The sequence below is a fragment of the Ornithorhynchus anatinus genome, chromosome 13 (assembly GCF_004115215.2).
Source record: "Ornithorhynchus anatinus isolate Pmale09 chromosome 13, mOrnAna1.pri.v4, whole genome shotgun sequence".
In the NCBI taxonomy this organism is placed as follows: domain Eukaryota; kingdom Metazoa; phylum Chordata; class Mammalia; order Monotremata; family Ornithorhynchidae; genus Ornithorhynchus; species Ornithorhynchus anatinus.
This window is the reverse complement of record NC_041740.1, coordinates 12693334-12714956: the sequence shown is the minus strand read 5'-3', so window position 1 is coordinate 12714956 and position 21623 is coordinate 12693334. Positions and strand designations below refer to the sequence as shown.

Genomic DNA, 21623 nt, shown 5'->3' with positions numbered 1-21623 from the left:
TGCAGAGATCTTACATACCGCATCACTTCCTTCTGTAATTTGCTTTATTGATTGTCTCCCCCACTAGATGGCAAACTCCATGAGAGCAGAGATCATACCTACTGATTCTACTGTACTTTCCAAGTGCTTACTACAGTGCTCTGCACATAATAGCTGCTCCATTAATACTACATATTGACTGTTTTTGTGAAAACTATGGTCTAAACAATAATAATAATAATAATGTTAAGCGCTTACTATGTGCCAAGCACCATTCTAAGCACTGAGGTAGATACAAGTTAAGCAGGTTCTCCCATGTGGGGCTCACAGTCTTAATCCCCATTTTTACAGATGCGGTAATTGAGGCTCAGTGAAGTTAAGTGGCTTGCCCAAAGTCACACAGCAGACAAGTGGCGGACCGGGATTAGAACCCACGACCTCTGACTCCCAAGGCCGGGCTCTTGCCACTATGCCAGGCTGCTTCCCTAAAATGTTAGCAATGCAGTTCCAAGCTCCTGTCTCCCTCTCTTCAATTTTCCAACAGCAGCAAAGGTCTGGGCTCTGGGCTCCAAGTCCCCAGGCCATTTTACTGAGGTGGCCTGCTTACTGGTTTTGATGTCTTTCTTCCCCCTTCTAGACTGTAAGCCCGGTATGGGAAGGAATTGTCTCGCTTTATTGCTGAACTGTACTTTCTAAGTGCTTAGTACAGAGCTCTGCACAAAGTAAGTGCTCAATAAATACAATGGAATGAAGCAAGCTGAGGCTGATTAGAGAGCAAACCCTTGCTGATCAGTCGTGCCTCTTTTCTATACAGGGAAAGACCAATGTGGATCTAAGCCACCAGGTCAAGGACTGTGACCACACTCAAATCAAATGCATCACAGACCAACACTGACATGTATGTGTACAACTGGTATTCTGCAATCCCATCTTGTTGAGTTCTGACCCAGGCTGAAGCGGTCAGTTGCCTTCCACGTTGGCAAAGGCCAACACTTCTGGAATGCTCTTTATGCCATTTAAAAGCCATAATTAGAGGATTGGAAAGGATTCAAAATCCAAGGAGAGCTCATTAACTTTATAGTAATAATAATAATAGCAATAATGATAATTGTGGTATTTGTCAACGGCTTACTACAAGTCAGGTACTGTGTTAAGTACTAGGATAGTTACAGGATAATCAGGTCAGACACGGCCCCTGTCCCCCACAGGGCTCACAGTCTAATAAGTGGGGAGGAGAACAGGTATTTAACTTTCATTGCAAAGATGAGAAAATTGAGGCCCAGAAAAGGAAAACAACTTGCCCAAGGTCACAGAGCAGAAATGTGGCAGGGCTGGGACTAGAACCCAGGTTTCTTGATCTCCAGTCCTGTGCTCTTTCCATTAGGGCAAATGTGCTCTGTCCACACTGCTTCCTTCTCTACAAATGACACCCAAATCTACTAGTGCATCAGCCTCTTCACTGTCTCCCCTCCTCCCATCTCTCCCGCATGCATTCTATGCTAAATTCTGCCTAGATGATCTTTTTCCTTTAGAAAGCATCACTCTATTCTTCAAGAGCCTTCAAAACTTTCCAATTTATTTCTTTGTCAAACAAAAGGCCCTGTCAATTAGCTTCAAGACTCTTCATGAGTGATTTTTTCATGTATCTTCTCTCTCTCCTCCCTCAATCCCAATTTGTACGCTTCACCCCTCCCAAAATGAACTTCTTTTTGTACCCCAATCTCCACTTTTCCATCTACAATATACTGCTCACACCCTTCCCATTGCCTGGAACTCTACCCGTCTTCAAATTCACCAGACAACAAACTTTCCCATCTTCAAAGCTGGTCTGAAAATCCACCTCCAACAAAGAGGGGTTTCCCAACAAACTACTACAATCCCTGGTCACGTCATCCCAAACAACACTTCGAATGTTGATGTGCACACATTAATATATCAATTTCATTGTTGAGTCTTTTCTATTTTCACATTCATTTTTTTCCCATACTTTTTCTACCTGCTTTTTTCTCCCACCCCTACTGTGTAAAATTTGGCAACTTTCACAAGTGCCTTGCACAGGACTGTCTGTGCATGTATTATGTGCCTAATGGTTCCTACAAACCTTCTCAGATTAATTTCTTAGTACCCTGACTCACATCATCCCTTCAGCCAAGTTTAGCACTAAAGAATTTATTCATACCCTACTTGAACACTCATGAGTAGATTGTGTACTCATTTATCTTGACCTGAGTTGTAAATATTATTGTTTGACTGCCTTTGACTACAAGAGTGTAAAGCTTGTACTTCCCAAACAGGGTACTGACCCAAGTGGGCACTTAATAATGCCACCATTTTATTTCCCTTTAAAAACTACACACAGTTAGTGGAGGCACACAGATACATACAGACGCCTAGTCATTTAAATGGACGACATGACCAAATAATTTAATGAAGGGGTTAGTAATATAATCAAATCTGCTTTTAAGTTTAAGTTACTGAAACAATGATTTCTTGAAGTAACCTAGGCACTGTAATGGACATGAGAATATATTAGTCTTTAAAAAAAAGTAAATTTGCCCACAGAACTTTATTAAAAGGAATATCAGAAATGTGCACGGGTCTAGTAAAAAACAGTTTTAGTACTGCTTTATTGGCTGGTTTTACTTCCAGTAATGCAAAATTAAACATACATATATCATGTGGATTTACCATTTTTAATATCTGAATTGGAAATATCCTTTTTTCATATTTAAGTGTGAGATAATTTAATTATGTTTGTTAGGAAAAATAGATCTGCTGCAGTTTATAGCCAGTATCAATACAAATTTATGCTTTTAATTACTCATGTGACTGGAGCTATTATGTTGTAAACAGAGATTTGAAGTAGGGATTTATATGGCATCAACTGAAACATCAATCAACAAAATGATAAGTGAGGGGTTATGAGTTCAGCACACTGAGTCAGACAATATATTAAATTATTGAAGAGGTATTAAAGCAAGGCAGAGAGGCAGTTGGTAATGTCCAATTGACATTTCCTCTGAGAGTCTGCAAAAATAAGAGGCTAGATGCATTGAGCTTTTCTATGTGTTGTAGATATGCTTTGTGCTTCCCGGATGGCAGAGCACTGCATGAATCCAAGCTACTTGAAGATTGATGATTCTGGGTTGTGAGAGGCTCTAATATGTGCTTCTTAACCATCTATCTCTTTTAAGCACTAGGCAAGTAATACATTTCAAAGGTTAACCAGCATCTTGAACCTGCCTAAGAACTGCATTATGAATGTAAACAAGACTCCAAATATGATGTGATTTTAAATTTTAAAAATGGGCTGTTTAAAACTAAATGTAAAAGATGATAACCTGGATGCAAGTAAAATAAATTTAGGAATGGGTAACATTCTTAATCCTAATTGACACAGCACCAGTATCTAAGCACTCATCCCTTACATTAGTAACAAGCTGAAATTTCTGGGCTGAATCCACAAAATGGTTATATAAAATATGCTATACTCTACCAATATAACAATGGCAGATACTTTAATCTCACAGAAGCAAGGAATTCAAAGGTTTGATCAGGTTCCCATGAGCATGTGTAATATTATTTCATATAGTTGTCTCTACCAACTCTGTTATACTGTACTCTCCCAAACACTGGTATAGTGCACTGTACACAGTAAGTGCTCAATAAATACAACTAATATCTTGAACTGCCCCCCCCAAAAAGAGATCATAGAGGCACATAAATTCAGCATATTGGCCACCTCAAGCTCCCGATAACAAAACCAATGTTATACTTCCAGTCACCACCGTATAACTGAAAGGGCTCTCAAGTAACATTCACATCCACAAATTGGATGCCTCATGAAGTCCCTTTATAATGGCCATGTTCTTATCAGTCAAAATCTTTGTTCCAGTGACTCTTTCCTCCTGGCTAATAAACTATTCAGAAAGAACATCCTTAATCCCCAAATAAGCAAAATGCTACATGAGGTTATGAAAACCATGTCTTGGCTAGAAAAACATGATCTTTTTCTGTGGCTAGAGTTGTGAAGGCCAAGAGACGATGGTTCTGTTAAACACATCTGAAAAGAAGCCAATGCAGAGGCAGCTTCCATGGAAAACACAGGGCTAATTCTAAACTTTAGATCCAACAAGGCACAAGAGACACACCCTAAAAGGGAAAACACTTTTCAGAGGGAAATAATTTCTTTTTGTTCATCTCTCAGGAAACACACATTTATTGCCATAAACAACAAAATCACATTCAGGGGTTGAGATTTGGGGTTGAAAATCCAAGGGCCGTATCCCAAGGGGGCTAGAGAGCACAAAAACACATATATTCCTCCTTTCTCTCATACATGAGTGGACAAAGAATAGCAAGGGGGAATGATCTCTGGAACGAGCAAGAGCTGAGCCAAAGCAAGATTAATGCAAGAGCTCATAAGTCAGAAGCCTGAGGGCCTGGAGTTAAGGACCCCACACCCCCACAAAACATCCCACAATACGGTCTGTACCACAGTCATCCATGTTCTTCTATGCAAGAGCCACAGCCTCCAGGACACAGGAGGTGCACAGGAATCGAAGCCCCCAACCTTATGGAAGCCGCAGTCCTGGCTAACCCAGATGACAAAACCCCAGTTGAAAAGGTGAGATAGCTCCAAGCCTACATGATCCTCTCTTCCCCTTTCCCTCCTGCAAATACCCTTGGCTGCAAGAGAGTCAGCCTGGAGGAGGTCAACCAGCAGTGACCCCAAGAAAGCCCCCAATCCAGCAGCCACCACTAAGTCTGAGACCCCATCCATTAACTATCAATTAGTATCAGCCCCTTCCATCAGAACTAATTCTGTAATCACCATGGAGATTAGCGAAGACTAATGGAGGGAGCAACCGGGTTGAGGGCAACCATGCAACTCTCAGAAGGGTCAGTCCCAGCTGGGTAGAGACAGTGGTGCAAGGGAGCCAGAGTGGGAGGATGGGGAGAGCTCCATGCAAGGAACCAAGAAATAAGGTCTCCATCTATCCCAAGGCTTACTTCCACATAAGGACCCTAGACTACGTGGCCACTCGCCCACCTTTGTTCCAAACTGATCTGACCCCTGTTGAGGACTAATATGGAATCAGATTCCTTTATATCCAGTATATTTGACTATGAGCATCCAGCCTCCCATCACCACAACTGACAATTAGTGGGCACATTTGCAGGAATGTGGGAGGAAATGCAACAGCTTTGGAGAAAGAGCAGAGGATCAGAAATTCCTAGGGGGATAAGCTCTAAAATCTGCAGATTTCAGAAAGTTTGCATAACATTTGGCTACCACCAAGTTGGCAAGCGTGATGAGTTCCGTCAGTGGCTAGCCTAATCACAATGAAAACTACATTTGCTCATTGTTGGCCTCCACATGTTAATGGATCCACACTCCAGTTCTAGGGCACGGGAATGTTGATGAAGCTTGAGGAAGCATTTCTGTCATTTCCTGGTTACAAACAGCAGGCTAAAGCTGAACCATTAAAATAATTTAGCTCTGTCTCGAACACAAAAGAGAGATGGACATCTATCTATGTCTGCTTGAAAAGCAGACCTTGTAAATAGATGGTTAAGTGTGTCTATGTGATACCTTTTCGAAACATTACTGAGCAGCAAATTCATTTAACGGGCTCCATGGAGTTACTTTGAAGAGCTCCTGGAGCATAGCCAGCCTCGTACCAGCTACAATGGGTAGCATCACTTACTTAGAATTTATTCGTTTATAGTACTTATTAAGTGCTCCTGTGCACATGGCTTTGGGCCAGACACTACGCCAGATCAATCCTGAAAGCTCAAAACAGGGTTATTTTAAGAAGGGACACAGCCCCAACCTTTTGAATTACACAACCTAAGTGAAATTATACAAATGTGGACACCAGGCCCAATAAAGTCAAAGACATAAATCATACATTTTCCTGAAATGTCTTAACAGGATTTTGACAATTTTTGAAGACCAAGAAACAACTTCCCTAAAATGATATTTTTACTTAAATTAAACACTCAGAGTTCATTAGTGTTCATGGGCTCCCAACTGGACTGCAAAACCAAAGCAGTGATTTAAAAGCTGGTTGGTTCCGAATACTGAAAAGTCTGTTCAGGTTACAGGTTTGGCGTAGTGGAAAAGTCTTCATCTTATAACCATCCTGCTCTGACTTCTCAGGCACGAACAATGAATACCTCTACTGATCTAGCTTGGGGCAGGAAGAAAATTTCTGACCATGCTCTTGCAGCCAGAGGGAAAAGACTGTTTACTATTCTTCCTAAAACAGAATTCAGCAATCTGCTTATCTTCGTACATATTAAAATAATATTAAAATTATTAAATCACATCATTAAAATCAAATCTCCTTCAAAAGGTCTTTCCCGACTAAAGCCCTCATTTCCCCTACTCCCTCTCTCTTTTGTGAGCCATCCTAGCACTTGAATTTGTACCCTTCACTTACCCAATCTCAGTCTCATGGCAACTTATGTACATAGCCATAATTTATTTTAATATCTGTCACGTCCTCTAGACTGTAAGCTCCTTGTGGGCAGAAATATATCTACCAACTCTCGTATTGCACTCTCCCAAGTACTTAATACAGTGTTCTGCAGACATTAAGGGCTCAATAATTAGAACTGATTGATTGGTTCACAATTCAGCTATCCCACTGGGCATGTTCAGTGGTTCATTTGTTCAACAACCAATACAACACACGTCTCACCCTACTCCTGGTTGGTTATACTTCTCTAGACTGTAAGCTCATTATAGGCAAGGAACATAACTGCTAATTCTGTTATACTGTACTTTCCAAAGTGGTTAGTACAGTGCTCTGCACATGGTAAGTGCTCAGTGAAAACTACTGATTGCTTGATACAAAGTGCTTATCATTATTATTACTACTACTACTAATAATAATAATAATAATACTTATTGAGCACTTACTCTAGGGCAAGCACTGTACTAAACACTGGGGTGGATAAAAGCAAAGTGGGTTGGACATAGTCCTTGTCCCTCATGGGGCTCACAGACTCAATCCCCATTTTACAGATGTGGTAGCTGAGGAACAGAGAAGTGAAGTGACTTGCCCAACGTCTCACAGCAGACGTGTGGCAGACCTGAGATTAGAACACATGACCTCCTGACTCCCAGTCCTGTACGCTATCCATTACGCCATTACGCTTCAAAGGGAAGTGAGCTTGATCTCTCTGTAAAATCTCTCCCACCTAAGTAGATAAGAGGATAACAGAAGGACGGTTTTGATTGCCTATTCAAAGTTAACGTACACTCTGATTAACGCACACTATGAGAAAGAGCTGAAACGTGTGAATTGAATTCAGTGGCTCAATAGGATTCTGTCTTTGGGTTTACCTTTGGAACCAAAAGGCACTTCTATCTGTTGCCAAATTGTACATTCCAAGAGCTTAGTCCAGTGCTATGCACATAGTAAGTACTCAGTAAATATGAGTAAATAAAATGAATGGAATTCAAGACCTCAGTTTTGAGAACAAACACATTATAGTGCTGCTGACTAGTAGTTCTCTCATCTCTGCCAATCAGGTTCCTGCTGGGGCACGGAGTGCAATGAGGAAACCGATGGTCAAGGATGCAGCACAATACCAAACATCACATATGAATTCCAAGTGAGTGTTATTTGAATCTGGTAAACAGACAGTATTATATGTTCTTTACTTATTAAATAAGGTTTAATTTGGGAATAAGAACTGGTTTCCAATACAATTGGCTTTAAGGCACTCAATCAGCTCTTCCACTCCTACATTTCCTCACTCATCTTCTACTACAACCCAGCTCACACACTTCGCTTTAACACCTACCTACTCACTGTACCTCAGTCTCTTCTGTCTCACTTTTGACTACTTGCTCACGTCCTCCCTCTGACCTAGAACTCCTTCCCTCATACTAATAGTATTTATTAAGCACTTTCTGTATGAAGACCACTGAATTAAGTGCAGGGAAAGAATACAGAGCAACTAGGAATTAGACAATGTCCCTGTTCTTCGGGATGGGAGTTGGGGATAACAAAGGGGTTAACCACCTGAAACTGTGATACTAAAATCCTATCTACTCCAAGAGGCTTTCCCTGATTAAGACCCCATTTTCCTTGTTAACCATAATTTCTGTGTCTCCTACGCACTTGGATCTAGGCGCTAGGTTATTCTCCCTAAACCCATAGCACTTATGCATATCCTTATACTCTGCCATTCCCACAACTTCCCCACTAGACTCCTTGTGGAGAGGGATTATGTCTAAAAACTCTACTGCACCCTCTCATTTATTTAGTACATGCTCTGCACATAGTAAGCACTGAATAAATGCCACTGATTGACCGATTCCTTCATTTGACTAGTTGGATTCATAAAAGCAAAAGTAGGTCACATTATCTGTGAACAATTAGATTATAATGGAGGGCCTTCATGATCCAGTGAATTCAACTGTGATGACTGATTCAACTGTTTGAATCAAGATTATGGTCAAAAATTAACTGTCTTAATGAGTTAGCTTCCAAGATAAATAAGTTAATACAACGTATTATGCATGTTTAGTTGCATTATTTCAAAATTTCCCGAGTCTGGGATAAATGCCAAATTAAAATCATTAAAGTCATAACCAGTCAAAGATTTGCAGGCAAAATATTAACTGTGACATAACAGGTTTTTATTACTATTTTGCATTCTTTACAGTGATAGCATTGTCTAGTGCAACTGCTTCAAAAACGGAGTATGAAATTATTTGAGAAATAACTTTTTGCAACAAACGATGGATAAAGATACTAGGGAATTGTTTTATTAAATGAAATAATTTTATCATTTGTTTTTGAATGCACGATTTCATCCAATAATGATCTTCTTTTTGGTTAGATCAAGTTATTCCCTGGGGATTTAATTAAATTAAAAATTCATGATTTCCTTATGGACTAAAAAAACTCTATTTTATATTAAAATTAGCTAGTTTATCAATATTTACTGTGTAGAAATACATGTTTGTGGTACAAAACTCATTAAAATTGCTTGTGTAAAGAATTGAATGAAATGATATGGTTCAGTGGGAAATATAAAAACACATCCACAATGGTGCATTAGCAAGGTTGTGAAATAGTCTGTTAAACTGGAAAAGGATTGAAAAAGAAGCTCTTCTAAAAATAGATCAAGTTTAATTAAACTGACTGTAACTAAGGGAAACAATTATAGTGACATTTTTATGTTAAAAAAAATAATTAAGGTATTTACAAGTTTGTGTGTATTTGTGTCTGTACATTAAAAAGCTTCATGGACATTATAGAAAACAAAGAAAATGGAAGTATACCCTGACCTGGCCTTTTCCTTTTCCTTCAAAGTCAATTGAGGATTTGTTATTCATAGCACCTCTCCAAGGACCAGAACTACCATCTTTTTTCCTTCCTTATTTAAGAGGTCTTTAAATACCAAATACCATATGCTATTCTAGAGCCTGAATCTGTCATTAGGCAATTTCCAGACTAAATCGCCTAGGTCTTTCATTCTAATAATAATAATAATAATAATAATAATAAAACAATCTCAAATTCTCTCTGGTCACCTGAGTTCACCATTTAAAGTTTCGACTGGCTGTGCTTAACTATGGAGCAGGTTGATCACTTGGATAATGATGCAAAAGTTAATCTTGAAGTGTACTAAACAGACTGTGTTTTGTGCTTTTACCTCTTTAAAAATCGCTGTTTTTTATGAGAACAAAATTTTAAACCTCATAAACCATTTTAAGGATATTAATTTATAGTCAGGTCTTTTTTAAAAAAAATCATACTACAATTATTATGTTTCAGTAATTTTAAATAAGTATGACATAGATTGGGTCATAAGTTCCTTTAACACCGCCATCACTTCTGTCAGAAAGACTGCTATCAAAGTACGCATCATGATAGATAAAAGAAACTCATCCAAAACAAAATTTGTTCGGGGAGAATGCGGCAAACTACAGGTGTCTACTGAGAATGCTGACATTCTGGTGTTAACATCAAAAAGGTAACAGTAAATAACACAGCAGCCATATTCTAACCAGTCAGAGTATGAAAGCTTAAATGACTCAGAACACGCTGCTAGGGGAGGTTTGCGTGCTGCAGTTATCATTATTAGTAGTAGTAATAATTATCATTAATTATTAATAAGGGTGACAACATTGATAATAATGACAACAGTCATTGCAGTCCCCACCCCAAGCACTTGCATATATCTCTCTATACTTTCTCTTTATTCCTACCTGAAATTTATTTTAACATCTGTCTCCCCCTTTTAAATTGTAAGGTCCTTGTAGGCAGGGACCAGGCCTACCAATTCCATTTATGTTAATGTCTGTCTCCTCTAGACTGTAAGCGCGTTGTGGCAGGAAATGTATCTGTTTACGCTTATTTTGTACTCTCCCAAGTGCTTAGTTCCGTGCTTTGCACACAGTAAGCACTCAATAATTACTATTGAATGAATGAATAAACTATCATATGGCACTTTCCCAAAACTTAACACAGGGCTCTGCCTACAGTACCACTGATTGATTGACTGTGATATTTGTTAAGTGCTTACTATGTGTCAAGCACTGTTCTAAGCACCAGAGCAGATACAGGGTTACCAGATTGTTCCACGTGGGGCTCACAGTCTTAATCCCCATTTTTACAGATGAGGTAACTGAGGCACAGAGAAGTTAAGTGACTTGCCCAAAGTCACACAGCTGACAAGTGGTAGAGCTGGGATTAGAACCCATGTCCTCTGACTCCCAAGCCCATGCTCTTTCCACTGTTGCTTGCCCTGTTCCACATGGAGCCACAGACTAAATATGAGGGATACAAGTATTTCATTCACATTTTAAAGATAATGTGAATTAAGTGCTTAACAAATACAATTATTAATTACGATAAGAAATGACTGAAGTGACCAGAACCAAATGAGAGTTCTACAGCTTTAAATAAACACCCAAAAAAGTAGGCACTAAAAACTGAATGTAGTTTTTAGTTTAGTTTTAATTTTTAGTTACACAACCAAACTGCTTAACACTTAGACATATCTATTTGAGTAATAACTCATTTGAGTTCATCTTGAAACTTAAGGACGTATGATTTATCAACAAGCTGTTCTCTATATCTACATTTTAAGGGGGTAAAACTGACGTAGAATAAATGGACTAAAAACCACAACAAACAAGGATTAGGCCAGATACAGAACTAGTTTAACAATGAAGAGTAAGATTCTTTTATGATCTTTAGCAACAAAAAGCCCACATTTCGAGAATTTGGAGGATATATTTCTACTAGAAGGGAAACAGATGAGCTGGCTGACCTTCGGGACTCCCTTACAGATCTGGGATTCAGTGAATCTGAGCTGTATGGAGCCTCTGACCTGAGACACCAAAACGATTTAACATAGCCTGATTATCAAGACCACAACTAAATTATAAAGGAGGTTGGAAAATACAATTGCTCTCTAGACCATCATTTTGTTTAAAGCTTTATTCCCACACCCACACCTAACTTCAGATACTATCAGATTCCCAAAGAACATTTTAATCTTCTTGATTTGATTTTCTACTCTTTGTGTGACCTGCATCACTCTGGATATTAAGGCACCCAAATGACAGAATTTAGTAGGTGATCAGCTCTTGGTTGCCTTGACATGGTTGGCTAAGTGCAGGATTTATGAAGAATATGTGTCAGTTCTTTGTGCTTTGTGGAATCTGAAGGTATTTTTTTTATTGACCCTCTGAATATTTTTTTGGCTGCGTGAGATGCCCCCAGCCTATAAAGTAGTTTATAGGTTCCTTGTTCAGCACAGCTGCATGGAAGGCACCCAAGAAAGCTGCACCTAACAAATTCCCATATTACTCCATTGGTAATGGAAAAGAACAGAATAGATGCCATCAAATGAAACACGCCCAGTCCTATAGATGTGGAGAATTTTAGGATTTTGCTAACTCTGAATCTACTGGTATAGTCTACGAACAATTGTCCTCCACATTTCTCCTGTCCATGACTGGCAGTAAAGATCTTCTCTATTGTGCTCCAATGTGGTCAGAAGCCTCAGGGAAAGTGGGAAAAATGGGTCTCTTGGCATTTTCCAATAGCCAGTGCAGGAGGCAGGTGGCTGAGATTTTCCCCTCAATGGATGGTTTTGTTTCCATGATCAAGGATTAAATGCTAAAACCAACTGCCAAGGGACGTGGGAAAGGCAACAGGGTTGGAAATCTAAAAATGAGGAATGACTTTGATAGGTCCTGCATGCTTAGTCATTCATCTGTTAGGAGATTTCTTCCAGGTCTATGATAGAATGTAAGCTCGTTGTGCACAGGGAATGAGTCTGTTTATTGTTATATTGTACTCTCCCAAGCGCTTAATACTCTTAATGAATTGCATTTCATTCCATCCAGTTTCATTCCAGCCAGAGTGAAAGGAGAAGTTCAAATTTGTCCGTAACATTTTACTCACACGAGTTTTTACACAAATAAAACCCCACAATAAAAATGGTGTAATTAGACTGTAAACCCTTGTGGGCAGGGACCATGTCCACTAATTCTGTTGGACTGTACTCTCCCAAGTGCTCAGTACAGTGCTCTGCACATAGTAAGCAATCAATAAATACCATGAGTGTGGCTTAGTGGACTGAGCATGGGCCTGGGAGTCAGAAGGTCCTGGGTTCTTAACCTGGCTCTACCACTTGTCTGCTGTGTGACCTTGGGCAAGTCACTTTACTTCTCTGTGCCTCAGTTATTTCATCTGTAAAATGGGGATTTAGAGTGTGAGTCATATGTGGAAAGGGACTTTGTCCAACCTGATTAACTTGTATTTACACCAGAGCTTAGAACAGTGCTTGGTACATAGTAAGCTTTTAGAAGTACCACAATTATTAGTAATTATAAAAAGGAAATGTTTCCAAGATACTTAACTTAATTTTTATTTTCCAAACCACTACCGACAGTAGCAAGTAGCAAAGACTGCTCTTACAAAAAAGTAGCTCAGCAGATTAATAAGCACTAACTTGCTTCTAATTATGTAATATTCATCCCACTGTGTAGGTATGATTTGCTGGATCTCTTATTGACTCTCCCATTCAGCATAATGTACTCTAAACTATTGTAAGGGAAAAGTAGAAAAAATGATTGAAGTGAGCCAAAAAAATCTATAAAATTGATGGACCTATATTTATTTTGATTGCATACAACAGATGCAGAGGAAAAATAAGCAATCTAAATTTCTAATAAACATTGAAAGTCCTTCAGAATGTACACAAAATGTAAGGTCCGCTGGGTTAAGAGTAGAACTCCTGTTACTTAATATATGTTTAACGATCCAGAGGAGTAAATGGATGGCAAGGTGCTGAAACGCCACAATGACACCAAATCATTTAGGGTCAGAAAAAACCTAGGGTGGAGAGAGACTCCTGAAGAATCAGATGAAATGGAAAGTATAACAAATGAGGAAACTCAACATTATTATGCAAAGTAATGCATACTATGACACACAAGGTAAGTGTTTGGCTCATACTGATGGGCTTCGATTATGAACTAGAAGCTAATACGTTTAAGAATGATTATGGAAAATTCAATGAAAATGTCTAGTCATTTCAAAGCAGAGTTGCATAAAATTAAAAACAGAAGAAATACCATTTCTGAGTCAGACCAGTGGTCCACTCAGGCCCCACATGCTGCCTCTGATAATGGGGAAAAAGGGGCTTTTAAGAGGGACAGGAATGATAGTAACTTATTTTGTACCTTTTAACACCCCTAATTTTTCTCGCCAATAAAATGTTACTCAATTTTCTCACATTTCTAAATTTTCATTCTACATCCTTAATATACACTCTCATAAAGATCATTTGATAACCATGGCATGAGCAATTACACAGTTATCTGCCAATCACTGGCCCAGGGTGGGCAATATCTGTATAAGAGTTCCAACTTTCTAAAGTTAATACAGATTAAGGAAAGCAAAATAGTGTCTTATTCCTCTAGGCCACGCTGCCTCCTACCCCAATTGTGAGGCCCATGGAAACAACAATCTTGGAACTACTCACAAGACAAAGAATAACTGGAGATGTAATTTGGCATGACAGGAGTCTCAAAAACACAATAATAAGAAGCATCACACAGGTGTGGCCTAGGCAAGAGTAAATATATGTAGGAAGGACTGTAAGACAACAACAACTGGAAGGGGATATGAAAGTTTCTGCTAGGGCAGAAAGGTTAGGCAATAATAGACCAAAGACATAGCGGCTCACTACTTCCAGCCTACTTCTTACTTAAGATAAGCCCTGCCAGTTCTACTGTGTAACCGGGTAGCATACCACTGTAATAATTAGGCAGCAAATATTACTTCAACCTCCATTGCACTCATATGCAATGGCCTAATTAATATAGCAACTCATTTAAGATCCCTGTAAAAACAAACTGCAGTGGACAAAGTGGTATAGGAATATCCAAAACATCTTACACATGGGTTTAAATCCCAAAGCCCAGGAAAATTTTGCTTCAAATGTTAATTTTCCTTAATTAACAGCTATAAAATGACAGAAAAAATAAAATCCCTGTTGCCTTTAACTCTGATGTCAAATAAAACCCACCAAAGGCCTCTGGAAAACTTTGGGGAAGGGGAGAAAAGAAAGAAGGGCAGTTCAACTTACAAGTGTATTTTTATAAAATAGTACTACCGAGCTTCATAAAAACAACTTTGCTCATTTTAGAGAAACATAAAAACACAATTCCGGAAGCTAAATCTCTTTTAGAAATGAATATCCTAAGATTTTCTTAACTAGCCTTTTTGACTGTACAATTAGATGTCGAACTACATTTCAACTGTCCATCAAATCAAGTCTTTCTACTTAATTCTGGGGTAATGGACCGCAGGGAAGGGAATGGAGGAAACATACTAATCTACTTTAATGAGTATCCTTGTTGGGATGCAAAGTTCAAAATACTATCCTAAAATAGTAATGAGATATGACTTTTGTACTTTTCCAGCTATATTAATTCTCAAGAAGGTTAACAAAGTGCATGTGAAGGAGGAAGACAGTTATGAAATTTAGATGAGATGACAAATTTAAAATATCCAGAACAAGCAAATTCACATTTAGTTTTTATAAAGAAATGAGCAAAATTCTACTTGTTTTTGCCAGATTTCACACTCAAAAATTAGTTCTCAAACACAGAAGCAGATATAGGAATATTAAGTATATTTTAAAATGAGCACTGTCACCTTTAATTTGAAGATTTTGTACATTTTAAGCATTTACATGTTTACTGTAGTGAATGATTTCAAATATATTTCATGATTTTCTTTCATTTTTTATAACATTCAATCTTTTAGTTGCTAATATGAAGTTCATTTGATCACATTTATTGAGTGCTTACTGTGTGCAGAGCACTGAACTAAGCACTTGGAATGTAAAATTGGGCATTCCCTGCCCAACGATAGACTCACAGTCTAAATGGGGGAGTCTAAAGGTCCCACATGGCAGCCAAGTGGCAAACCTGAAAGTCCATTTTCAGGGGAAACAAAACTGAGTGATCAAACTCACGGAGAGCTGAATTAACCCAGTTGATGTCTCCCAGTCAGTAAAATCAAGGGTCTGAGGGTTTTCTCCTCCCTTGGGTCCTCTCCCTTCCCCAACTCATTTCAGGGGTCAAATGTCAACATCACAATGAAAGCAAAAGTGTTGCATTGTTCGGATGAAAATTTTTCACTGATGTCAGTTCAAGAATCTTAGATGTATACAACACATTACAGTCCTCTAAATAATTAATGTGTTTATACTGAATCATTTACATAGACTGCCCCACTAGGATCATGAACTCTGCATTGCCATCAACTATGAATCAAGTTCAATTTTGTTTTTAAAATTAGTTTTATTGGCTTTTCTACAAAAATATGTTTCTGTTTCTAAAAGTTTGGATCATTCATTCCAAATCTCCTGTCCAATGTTCTTCTGAGAATTACTGAATAATGTCTGTTTATGATTACAAGACAAATTTCTCAAGAAAATGATTCCCAGTTGGGTTCTAAAAAGCAAATGAAAATGGAAGCCAAGATCACACTTACTATAATCAAATTTACATTTTACTCCAATAGTGTTCAATTTAAGCCAAAATAATTTTTAAAAACTTAAATGTTAACTAAAAAAAGTTAACTAAAATAAATTACTGAAAATTGCTAAGTTTTTAAAAATTTGAACCTCAGGAATCCGAGTTCAATAGCTACACTTATTTCACTGTTTAAAAATTTAAGGTTGAGACAGAGTGAAAGTTAACAAAGAAAACCTAACGTAACTCACAAATTAAAAGCAAAATGTAAATCAAATCCAAAAAGGTCCAGATTTTAACAAAAGCAAATTCTACCAAAAATTCAGACTTTTTCATATGTGTATCTTTGTTCTTTTTAAAAAAGTGTAGTGTAATGACTTTAAAATATTGCTTTTTTGGGATAAACAAAGATCCTCAAACCCAGATAATAGTCCTACACTTGTCTAGTAATTTTAATACAAAGGAAACATGAATCCCCATGATACATATTCCTATACAAATGAAATTAGGCAGTACACATGTTCCTGCTACTATTAGTTTTCTAAAAGGTAAGAGTGGAAAACATTTATTTAATATGGATTGAACTTAGTGTGAGTGAAAAATTTTCAAGTGGGTAAGACAAGAATAGTGACTCAAAATCCACCTGCAGATCTGTAATATTACAGTGAATATTTAGGGTAGAACATATATTGAAGTTATTCTGATTAAAATTATATAAGCTTAATGCTCCAGGTAGAAACATGTACATATTTTCAATGCTGCAAACTGTTAAATTATGACCATTCATGAACTTTCCATGTCTTTAATCTTATTTAAGGTCTTTGTGATTTTAATTGCAGCAATTACTTTGAAAGCTAATGCCCTTCTGCCTTAATGCTGTAATCATAGAAAAGGAGGAATTGGTTACCAGAGACATTAGGACAATTAAGGAAGGGAAAGTCCATTCATGTGCCTTTTTCTGGTGATATTTTTATCACCATATTTAAACATCAGGACTACAAAATCTTTTCTCTGGAAAAGCGCCTTATTTTAGGACCCAACTGGATTGCAGACTGCTAATGACCGTAGCCACTCCTCTTTTCTCTACTATATCCTATTGTTAAATTTCCCCAATTCTGAAATGGTCTGTATCCTACCCTCCATCATTCAACATTATGTGTGTGCGTGTGCGCATTTATAGAGATCGCATGCCTTTCCTCTCCACTTTTCTCCTTTCAATTCTCCTTTCACCCCTTTCTCCCTCTTTCTCCCCTTCTCCACCTAAGACCTACTGTTTCTATAGCCCTCTTTCTGTGCCAGAGTAGAAGCAAAGACTAAATTTTCAAAGCTTGGGCAACTCTTAGGGGCAGAATCATGATAGGATTAGGGAGATTTAAGGTCTTCCTTTGCACAGGTATTCATAATTCGTAGAGCTGGCCTCCTTCCCACTCAGCACCCTGCTCTGTCATGTTTACTCTGCATTTGACAATGCTCTGGTTTTCTCTATCATTTTGCCAGTTATTATCTACAACCATCCAGAAAAACAGGGTTAAACACCAATATTCCTTTGCAAAGATTAGGACTTATAGGGAGACTTTTGGGCATTTGATATTCACCCCACACTCAGTCCCACAGCACTTATAATAATAATGATAACAGTAGTATTTCTTACACGCTTACTATGTGCCAGGCACTGTACTAAGCAGTGGGGTGGATAAAGCAAATCTGGTTGGACACAGTCCCTGTCCCACATGAGCTCACAGTCTCAATACCCATTTTACAGATGAGGTAACTGAGGCACAGAGAGGTTAATTGACTTGCTCAAGATCACACAGTAGACAAGTGGTGGAGCTGGAATTAGAACTCATGACCTGACTCACAGGCCTATGCTCTACTATGCCATGTTGCTTCTCTAAGGTACATAGTTCTAAATAACATATTATGAATGATGTACTTGTATTAATGTCTGTCTTCCCTTCTAGATTGTAGGTGCACTTTGGGCAGGGAACATGTCTCTAATTCTATTATAATGTACTCTCCCAAAGGCTAGCATAGTGCTCTGCACACAGTAAATGCTCAATAAATGACTGATAAAAACAACTGGTTAAATAGCATATAATTCCTGTCTGCCAAATATCCTTATTTTTAGTGATATACGTGGCCTTGGCCTTAACCATTTCCTATATTTCATCTTTTCTGCATTTATAATTTTATAATTGGTATAAACAAAACTCCGGCAAAACCTTAAACTTTGCTTTACTTGGGAGCGGCATTTGTTGAATGGTTGCCTGTGCAAGCTCTATGCTGCTAAAAAGTTTCGCAATAATGTAAACCAAAGAAATAAATTATCTTAATTTGCTCAGATCTATATTCATTAACTGTATTGACCACCTAAAGATTCAGGGCAAATTTTAATCTCTCTAATGCATTTCACTTAACCTTTACATTAGCACAACAGCAATTAAAAAAAGCCTTCAAAGAAGTTGGTCATTCTTGAAAAAAAGAAATCTTCAAATTTATAGTATTTTTTGAAAATATCTAACATGAGAATTTATTAAGAAACTCTGCAAAAGTAAATCAGTGGAAAAATCTTCAAACAATTTTACCAAAGTGTAACTATAGTTGAATTTGGACATAAGAAGTACTCACCTTTTTATTTTTAGGCACAATGTCAATGACTAATTTGAGTATTTATTCAGACTTTGTCAGAGAAAAAAGGTAAATCTTTGTTTTTTAGGGTTTGTGAAGAGATGTTTCACAACAGATTCGATACATGAGAGTAAAAAAAAGTATGAATTCTGTTCTTCCACTTTGGAATGGGAAATTAATTTTCAATGGAAAATACAATAGGACATACCAACATATTATAGCATTTACTGAAAATGAACTCTTCTTGAGATCCATAAATAGCAAAGTGTTCCAAAGTAAACAAACCTCAAAGATACTACACCATCAAGTAACAGCTATAAATGCTTCAAAATTGAAATGTTTTGAATATTTTTAATTTATCTTTCAAAGATCAACTTTATACAGATAGCGATATTATTCCAAACAATCATTCTTGCACCTATTTTGAGAAGCAGCATGGTCTAGTGGATAGAAGGACATGAGTTCTAATTTCAGCTCCACCACTTTTCTGCTGTGTAACTCTGGACAAATCACTTAATTTCTCGGTGTCTCATTTACCTCAACTGTAAAATGGGTACTAAGATTGTGAGCCCCTTGAGGGAAAGTGACTGAGTCCCATCTGATTACTTGTATCTAACCCAGTGCTTAAAACAGTGTCTGTGACACAGTAAACGCTTAACAAATGCCATAAGAAAAGTACAGCACAGTGTCTCAAAATAAGAGGTGTAATCTGGAATATTTCTGGAATTAAATCTGCATAATTGAAAGTTATTTTTAACTCACACAAACTGAAAGGCTCTGAGATGCTCCCTATAGCATTTTAGTATAGCATATTAAAAGTAATATGAGTAGAAACGACAAAATATAGAAGTGATGTATTTGAATATCTGGACTAACAAATCTAACACTTATTTGTAAATATGTTATTTTCTCGTTGATTCTTGTAGAGAGCTGTCTTCGCTCTTTACAGAATTCAGATACTTCACTTAACACCCAGGTCAAAACAGGGCTCACTCTATTTCTGATCCGACCTCTTGGAGGGCCTTCTTTAAGTGATGCTTGTCCTTCTAATGATTGTATTATCAATGGCAGCACAGCAGAAAATGATTACCAATTATGTTACAAAATCAGTGATACTGTCAGTGTAGATTGATAACACCCTTCACTTAATAGTCTAAATACACATTCAATTACAAGAAATTTTCAGAGAAAGGTCAGGACTGATTAAACCGAAAAAAAAAAAGCAAACTTCAGACTGTATTGAAGGGATTTAGAAAATGATACCCCACATTCACGGAAATATATTTACCATTCAAGTTTTTCCAAGTCTGACCCTTGGGTCACTAGGTAGAAAATTTTGTTTTTCCTTTCCTCCTCCTAATAATACAGAATTGAAAAATACATCCTCCATTTCTGTTCTACTACAGGAAGGCTAGAGAAGTTACGGTTAAAACCAAATATATTAAAATCACACCATGCAAAGGCACAAATCATGTGCATAACAAGAGCATAAGAATGATATATAATTGTGTCCAAAATTCATTTACCTGTTTTGAATAGCAGTGATATTTAAGCGCTTACTCTGTGCCAAATACTGTATTAAGTGCTCATTTTTGTGTTTGTGTTTCAGTACACGTAAACACCTGTATTTATCATTCTATAATTACCTTTAGCAGTAACATGGTTTGTTTCCTGCGATAATATGTGAATGCTTTAATTTTACTGATATTCATACAAAAGAGATTATGCTGCTCACAACAAGCTACAGAGCCATATAGTCAGCAGGTTTTCAAAAAGACTTCCTCAACTAATTCAGACTCACATATTATCAACACAGAATTATTTCCTGCAAAATGACAATGCTCTAAACATTTTCGAGGACAGAGTTGGAAGACGTTTGGTTGCCAGCTGTCAATCAAGGTCAGCATTGGTTAGGCCGAGGAGACAGAAGGTGGTACTGCGGAAAATTCACCAGATGGTGTTCTGTCTCCCTATACCACCCCTTCAAATCTCAGACTGCCGAGTAACTGCCCCAAGCTTCCCTTGTTGCCTGAGCTCAGAATTTGGATGATATCTCACCAGACCAGATCCTTGAACAGGTGTGCTATCCCAGAACAATCACTGAGGTCTTGTTTAGTTCAGGACCGCTACGCTGATGACCACAAAAGGTACGATGCCTCCAGAGGGTCCTAATTTACTTAAACCCCGGTTGACTATGGCATAGGATATATTTATTGGAGAGCTGGACAAAAAAATTATATCCTCTGTTGCTTCTCCCTCTCTCATGTGCTGAAAATTTAATAGCTCTCTGAGGTATTCAACCTAACATTTTCAACATCTGGATTCAGCTACCACACAGCAGTCACAAGCAGACAAGTGGCAGAGCCGGGATTAGAACCCACATCCTCTGTCTCCCAAGCCCGAGCTCTTGTCACTAGGCCATGCTGCTTCTCTGCAAATTCCTTTCTCAATACCTTTACCCACAATGATGGCAAATACCCAGACTCACCAAGAAAAAAAAGTGTCCAAAGATGCTGAAGACACTAAAAGACACGCTGAGAAGCAGCGTAGCTCAGTGGAAAGAGCCTCGGCTTCGGAGTCAGGTCATGAGTTCGACTCCCGGCTCTGCCACTTGTCAGCTCTGTGACTGTGGGCAAGTCACTTAACTTCTCTGAGCCTCAGTTCCCTCATCTGTAAAATGGGGATTAAAAGTGTGTGAGCCCCACGTGGGACAACCTGATTACCCTGTATCTCCCCCAGAGCTTAGAACAGTGCTCAGCACCTAGTAAGCGCTTAACAAATACCAACATTATTAAAAACAAACCATGGTTCTGACTGATCTGATTTCATGGCTCCATCTTTGGACAACACACTATCAATTGAAAATTGTCATTCAATTTCTTGATCCATGTTCTCAAAGGCCTAGAGTCTATATGCCCACCAAGTGTGATCCATCTATTAAATGACCCTTTAAAACCTGAACATCAAATGCAAATACTTG

The 21623-nt window shown here is 38.0% G+C and overlaps 1 protein-coding gene across 18 annotated transcripts in view; it reads right to left on the bottom strand.

Annotated features, from left to right (window-relative positions):
- The window catches only part of PARD3 (par-3 family cell polarity regulator), a 471934-nt gene that overhangs the window by 210456 nt on the left and 239855 nt on the right, over positions 1-21623 (bottom strand). The window lies entirely within an intron of this gene.